At 50.8% G+C, this 6818-nt stretch overlaps 2 non-coding genes across 2 annotated transcripts; one reads left to right on the plus strand and one right to left on the minus strand.

Annotated features, from left to right (window-relative positions):
- Window positions 1–1260: 1260 nt before the first annotated feature.
- Window positions 1261–1342, plus strand: TRNAS-AGA (transfer RNA serine (anticodon AGA)). Its single transcript has one exon. It is a non-coding gene; the product is annotated as a tRNA-Ser (tRNA).
- Window positions 1343–6283: 4941 nt separating this feature from the next.
- Window positions 6284–6355, minus strand: TRNAE-UUC (transfer RNA glutamic acid (anticodon UUC)). The gene has a single exon. It is a non-coding gene; the product is annotated as a tRNA-Glu (tRNA).
- Between the last annotated feature and the right edge of the window lie 463 nt (window positions 6356–6818).

Below are 6818 nucleotides of genomic sequence, written 5' to 3' on the forward strand. Positions count from 1 at the left end.
GGCTCTTTTTAAATTCTTTTACTGTGTTTTTTAATTTGGGGTATACATTTAAGTTGAGCATCTATTATGGTGTCTTTGAAAAGTGTCCATGCAGCTTGCAGGGATTTCACTCAAATACTCACCAGCAACCACACACCACACAACAGAACCACTAACCCAGGAACCTATCTTTGCAACAAAGCCCGTTGCCAACTATGCCCACATATCTATTCAGGGGACACCATCACAGGGCCTAAGAACATCAACCACACTATCAGAGGCTCGTTCACCTGCACATCTACCAACGTGATATATGCCATCATGTGCCAGCAATGCCCCTCTGCCATGTACATTGGTCAAACTGGACAGTCTCTACGTAAAAGAATCAATGGACACAAATCAGACGTCAAGAATTAGAACATTCAAAAACCAGTTGGAGAACACTTCCATCTCTCTGGTCACTCGATTACAGACCTAAAAGTGGCAATTCTTCAACAAAAAAACTTCAAAAACAGACTCCAAAAAGAGAGACTGCTGAATTGGAATTAATTTGCAAACTGGATACAATTAACTTAGGCTTGAATAGAGACTGGGAGTGGATAGGTCATTACACAAAGTAAAACTATTTCCCCTTGTTTATTTCTCCTCCTACGGTTCTTGTCAACTGATGGAAATGGCTCATCTTAATTATCACTACAAAAGGTCCTCCACCGCTCTCCTGCTGGTAATCGCTCACCTTTCCTGATCACTCTGGTTACAGTGTGTATGGTGACACCCATTGTTTCATGTTCTCTGTGTATATAAATCTCCCCACTGTATTTTCCACTGCATGCATCCGATGAAGTGAGCTGTAGCTCACGAAAGCTTATGCTCTAATAAATCTCCTCTAATAAATCGGTTAGTCTCTAAGGTGGCACAAGTACTCCTTTTCTTTTTACGGACACAGACTAACATGGCTGCTACTCTGAAACTCTAGTCACTGTACCTTTTAATTTCTGTTTAACTAACCTCTTCATTTTTGCACAGTTCCCCTTTCTGAAATTAAATGCCACAGTGTTGGGCTCCATTCTCAGACATCGCTGACATCCTTAACCACAAACACTCTCTCCTCGTGCTCCAGCCAGCAGGGAAAGTGTAGGAATTCTCGCTGTTCAGCCACGGGCCCACTGACACAATGGCACAGCCGACAGTGTGCTGGGGAAGCTGGTCTGAGGAAACAATTGGAAACGATCATGCAGTGAGAACAGAACTAGTGTGCAGTGGGAGCGCTGCCAAAAGTCAGTAGTTGTGGCTGAGTGGTTAAGGCGATGGACTAGAAATCCATTGGGGGCTCCTTGCACAGGTTCAAATCCTGCCAACTACAGAGAATCATAGAATATCAGGGTTGGAAGGGACCCCAGAAGGTCATCTAGTCCAACCCCTTGCTTGAAGCAGGACCAATTCCCAGTTAAATCATCCCAGCCAGGGCTTTGTCAAGCCTGACCTTAAAAACCTCTAAGGAAGGAGATTCTACCACCTCCCTAGGTATCGCATTCCAGTGTTTCACCACCCTCTTAGTGAAAAAGTTTTTCCTAATATCCAATCTAAACCTCCCCCACTGCAACTTGAGACCATTACTCCTTGTTCTGTCATCTGCTACCATTGAGAACAGTCTAGAGCCATCCTCTTTGGAACCCCCTTTCAGGTAGTTGAAAGCAGCTATCAAATCCCCCCTCATTCTTCTCTTCTGCAGGCTAAACAATCCCAGCTCCCTCAGCCTCTCCTCATAAGTCATGTGTTCTAGACCCCTAATCATTTTTGTTGCCCTTCGCTGGACTCTTTCCAATTTATCCACATCCTTCTTGTAGTGTGGGGCCCAAAACTGGACACAGTACTCCAGATGAGGCCTCACCAATGTCGAATAGAGGGGAACGATCACGTCCCTCCATCTGCTGGCAATGCCCCTACTTATACACCCCAAAATGCCATTGGCCTTCTTGGCAACAAGGGCACACTGCTGACTCATATCCAGCTTCTCGTCCACTGTCACCCCTAGGTCCTTTTCCTTTAAAGAGGAGCTGGTTGCAGTGGGGAGGTTGCAGTGGGGGAGGTTGCAAGTTGCAGTGGGGGAGGTTTAGATTGGATATTAGGAAAAACTTTTTCACTAAGAGGGTGGTGAAACACTGGAATGCGTTACCTAGGGAGGTGGTAGAATCTCCTTCCTTAGAGGTTTTTAAGGTCAGGCTTGACAAAGCCCTGGCTAGGATGATTTAGTTGGGGATTGGTCCTGCTTTGAGCAGGGGGTTGGACTAGATGACCTTCTGGGGTCCCTTCCAACCCTGATATTCTATGATTCTATGGTGGCTCTTTAGTTTCAGTGCCTGAGTATCCTGGTGTCAATGGGAAGCGGGTCTTTTCTCGCCTGAGGCTATGGCTACGCTACCTTACAGCGTTATGCCGCTTTAGTTGAAGCGTTTTAATTAAATACTATGCTCCCTGCGTCACCAGAGCGCATCCACGCCAGCAGCTCGTGCATCGGCACACAGAGCAGTGCACGGTGGGTGGCTATCCCCCTGTGCCACCGGCCGCAGGGTCTTTTGGGAAGGGTTTGCAGGGTCCCGTGGGCCTGCGCGGCACCACGAGGCGGGTTTCTCTGTCCCTTCGTTCCCTGGGCATCCGACTTGATCGCCAGCTGCTCTTCACCTGCAATGAGCGGGGCGGGGGAGAGACCGTGTGTGCGGGGGGACTGTGTGTGTTGGGGAAGAGCGAGTGTGGCAGGCTGTAAGTTCAGAGAGCTGCTGGAAGCAACCAGTCCTGAGGCAGGGGGAGGGGGACACCCCTTTACTGAGGCAGGGGGAGGGGGACAGCCCCGACATCAGCCCCCGCTTCCCTCACTGGATCAGCACAGCAGTCTCTCTCTCTCACACACACACACGTTGCTGCCTGCCTAGCTCTGTGTCAGGGGTGCCAGAACAGGGGGGTGTAGAGGGCCATGGCCTTACCACTTTTTACCAGCTGTAAGGACCGACAAGGGAGGGGGGGACAAGGCAGACTCTTGGGGGGAAGAGGCATTCTGTGGGTGTGGCCTTGGGGAAGGGCTGGGGCGGGGCCTCAGGGAGAAGGGGTGCAGTGAGTGAAGGGCCTTGGGGAAGGAGCATCAGGGGGGTTCCACAGTTTGGACACCGGTAGGGCCCCCCCCACACACACTGTAAGGAAGCTTCTGCCACCCCTGCTCTGTGTTCGCAGTGCAGGGGAGCAGCATCCCACGGCAGCGATTTGCTCCTGGCGGCCGGAGCAGAGCCGCCGGCTCAGCTGTCAGAACGTCCCGGAGCCCCCGGAGCAGGACGGCAGGGCAGGCGAGTTCACGGCGGGCATTGTGGGATACTGGCGAGGCCAGTTACACTGACGCTTTGTTGCTTTAAGTTTGCTGCAAAAAGCTCTAGGCCGCTCCTCGAGGCCGTTTTATTTTGTTGCCAAAACAGGGCAGTTTTGTCACCCCGACGGGGCAGTGCGGTGTGTACACCAGCCAAAAGCTGGCGACGGAGGGAGCCTCGTGTGTTTTTCACACGCCCGAACAATATAATGATGCTGAAATAACTTGGTAGTGCAGACCTGGCCAAAGATTCGCTCTCTCTCTGTCTCTCTCTCTCTCTCTTTCACACACACACACACATGCTCTGCTTTTGCAGAATCCAAGCACAAGAAAAGCTTGTCAGGCCCCGGTGGGGTCTGGCAGGGAGTCAGGTGTGGGCAGACACCATGGCTTAGCTGGATACAGCACCGGTTTCATAAACAGGAGATCCTGGCTTCAACTCCCAGGGGTGCCTTGTTGAGAGGCTTTTGGGGCACCTGGTATTGGCTACAGTCAGAGGACAAGATACAGAGCTAAATGGGCCTTTGGTCTAGCCCACTATGCCTGTTTTTATGGTTTAAATTACACTCACGGGCACTGATAATAGAGGTACTGAGCGTTTGGGAGGTAAGAGCTGATAGGTCAGTGTTCCAGGCCCCTCGCGGATGATCCCCCTTCCTCTGGGACAGGGCAGGTCTGAGCTCTCCCACCAAATGGCGCATTGTGGCTGGCAGACTCTGTGGGCGGCTCATTTAATTTATGCCAAGGGTGGAGTCCTGCTTAGTGCACCGTGTCTGAGAATAAAAATCCTAAACCACCCTTTGCACTAACGAATGCAGCGGGACGTGGTTTTGTCCCTGCCCCAAAGCAGAGCGACCAATGGAGAACTGCCACTGAGTCCAAGGTAATACTCCATGGCCGTTTTACCTTTTTCGCTTGCAAAACTCCCTTCCAACCTTGCGGGGTCCCAGAGCCCGGTGCTGAGCCTGAGCCAAGATGTCTACACTGCAAATTTCCCATCCACTTCGAGCATCTTCCTTATCACGCCACTGCAGCATTTTGAATGTCGACTTGCCTCAGAGTAAGACCAGAAGTCCAGACTGGCTCCATTTGGCACCTTGGGTGGTAAGACACCACACTGACAGCTGGGTAGTTCTGTAAGTGTGTCCATGGCTGAACAGTGACAATTCCTGCCCATTTCCCTTCTGGCTGGAGCATGGTTAGAGTGTGTTTGTGGTTAATTGTTCATTGTTCATTCCCTGCCTTGACAATTCAGACAGTCCCTTTCCCCAACATGTCGGCAGCACATCAGTGATTCCAGTGGCAGGTTTTCTCTGGGGCACTGAGATTTTTGGGGGAGTTGGTGGCTCCTTTCCTTCCTCACTCTGGAGTAAACTCAGCTTTTTATTCCATCCTTGTTGATTCATGGAAGAACAACAGCAGCATAAAGAAAGAGGAGAGTGAATATCTCACTGCCTGGGGGGGAGGTGGCCACGTCCCCTCTGTCTGACCATTGCCATTGGAGGATAGAAAGTTTCAGTGGAATTGAATGCCCTGGCTCAGACAAGAGACACAGGACGATTTTGCTGTTCAGGGATCCGTGCAAAGGAAATTGTTTCTCTGTGTGCAAATGAGGAGGGAAATGAAACACCCACATGGTAGTGCTTAAGGCATAAGGGAACCCTATAGGATTAGGATAGGATAAGTTCTCAAGCAGCATGTGTCTTACTTTGCCCATCTGTCAATTTTGATTATTATCGATGGCAATATTTTGCCATTGGGTTGCGTGTTTACACAGATATTGACATTTACCAACAAATACGTCGTTCTTCCGAGCCTGTCCTTGGTGAGTTTAGAGGGAGACATTCACTCTCCCCAGCCCCTGTGCTAGGCCTGTGCTCCCCACTTCCCACGCTGCTGGGATCCTTCCCTGATCTCCCCCAAGATCTCTGCCCCCCACCCCCACTTCTGGGATCCCCTCCCAACACTGTCCAACTCCCTTACTGACAGGATCCTTCCCAGTTCCTTTCAATTCCTGGTATCAGAGTAACAGCCGTGTTAGTCTGTATTTGCAAAAAGAAAAGGAGTACTTGTGGCACCTTAGAGACTAACCAATTTATTTGAGCATGAGCTTTCGTGAGCTACAGCTCACTTCATCGGATGCATACTGTGGAAACTGCAGAAGACATTATATACACAGAGACCATGAAACAATACCTCCTCCCACCCCACTCTCCTGCTGGTAATAGCTTATCTAAAGTGATCATCAAGTTGGGCCATTTCCAGCACAAATCCAGGTTTTCTCACCCTCCGCCCACCCCCACCGCCCCCAAACTCACTCTCCTGCTGGTAATAGCCCATCCAAAGTGATCACTCTCTTTACAATGTGTATGATAATCAAGTTGGGCCATTTCCAGCACAAATCCAGGTTTTCTCACCCCCCCCCTTTTTTTTTTTTTTCCAAAAACCACACACACAAACTTACTCTTCTGCTGGGTAACAGCTTATCCAAAGTGACCACTCTCCTTACAATGTGTATGAAAATCAAGGTGGGCCATTTCCAGCACAAATCCAGGTTTTCTCGCCCCCCCCCCTCCCAAACTCACTCTCCTGCTGGTAATAGCTCATCCAAACTGACCACTCTCTTTACAATGTGAATGATAATCAAGTGGGCCACTTCCAGCACTTGGATTTATGCTGGAAGTGGCCCACCTTGATTATCATACACATTGTAAGGAGAGTGATCACTTTAGATAAGCTATTACCAGCAGGAGAGTGGGGTGGGAGGCGGTATTGTTTCATGGTCTCTGTGTATATAATGTCTTCTGCAGTTTCCACAGTATGCATCCGATGAAGTGAGCTGTAGCTCACGAAAGCTTATGCTCAAATAAATTGGTTAGTCTCTAAGGTGCCACAAGTCCTCCTTTTCTTTTTTCAATTCCTGCCTCCCCTCTGAGCAAAAGCACTGCCCTTTTCCCACACCGGGAATTGAACCCAGGCCGCCTGGGTGAAAACCAGGAATCCTGACCACTAGACCACATGGGACTGGCACTCCTGGGCTTCTCTAAGCCAACCCCTCGTGAGAGCAGCGGTGCCGTCCACTGGGGCCTGTGCCCAGGGCTGCACGAACCCTCCGGGTGCTGAGGTCTCCCCTCTATCCATTCCCGGTGCCCGTGATCAGGAACCACAGATCGGGGCTCTCAGGTGCCGCACAGACCGGGACTGAGGTTAGGACCCCCTCTTGTGCAAGGTGCTGTACAAACCCTGGCCAACACCTGCGGGGTTCCCTCAATTTCCCTGAGTCTCTGCTGCCCAACTCCTTCTGATCCCCTGTGGATCAACCCCCCCGCAATAAACCCACCTTTCCAAACAGCCCTTCTTCCCCTGCCCCCTCTCTTGGCTTGCACACCCCGGGCCCATCTGCTCCCGCCCCCCAGGTGAAGAAGCCATGGAGGCAACTTCAGCCACTGCAGACAGCCCCAGCCAGCGCTGCAGCCCGCCCCGGGGG

This window comes from Lepidochelys kempii, chromosome 28 (assembly GCF_965140285.1).
Source record: "Lepidochelys kempii isolate rLepKem1 chromosome 28, rLepKem1.hap1, whole genome shotgun sequence".
NCBI lineage: Eukaryota > Metazoa > Chordata > Testudines > Cheloniidae > Lepidochelys > Lepidochelys kempii.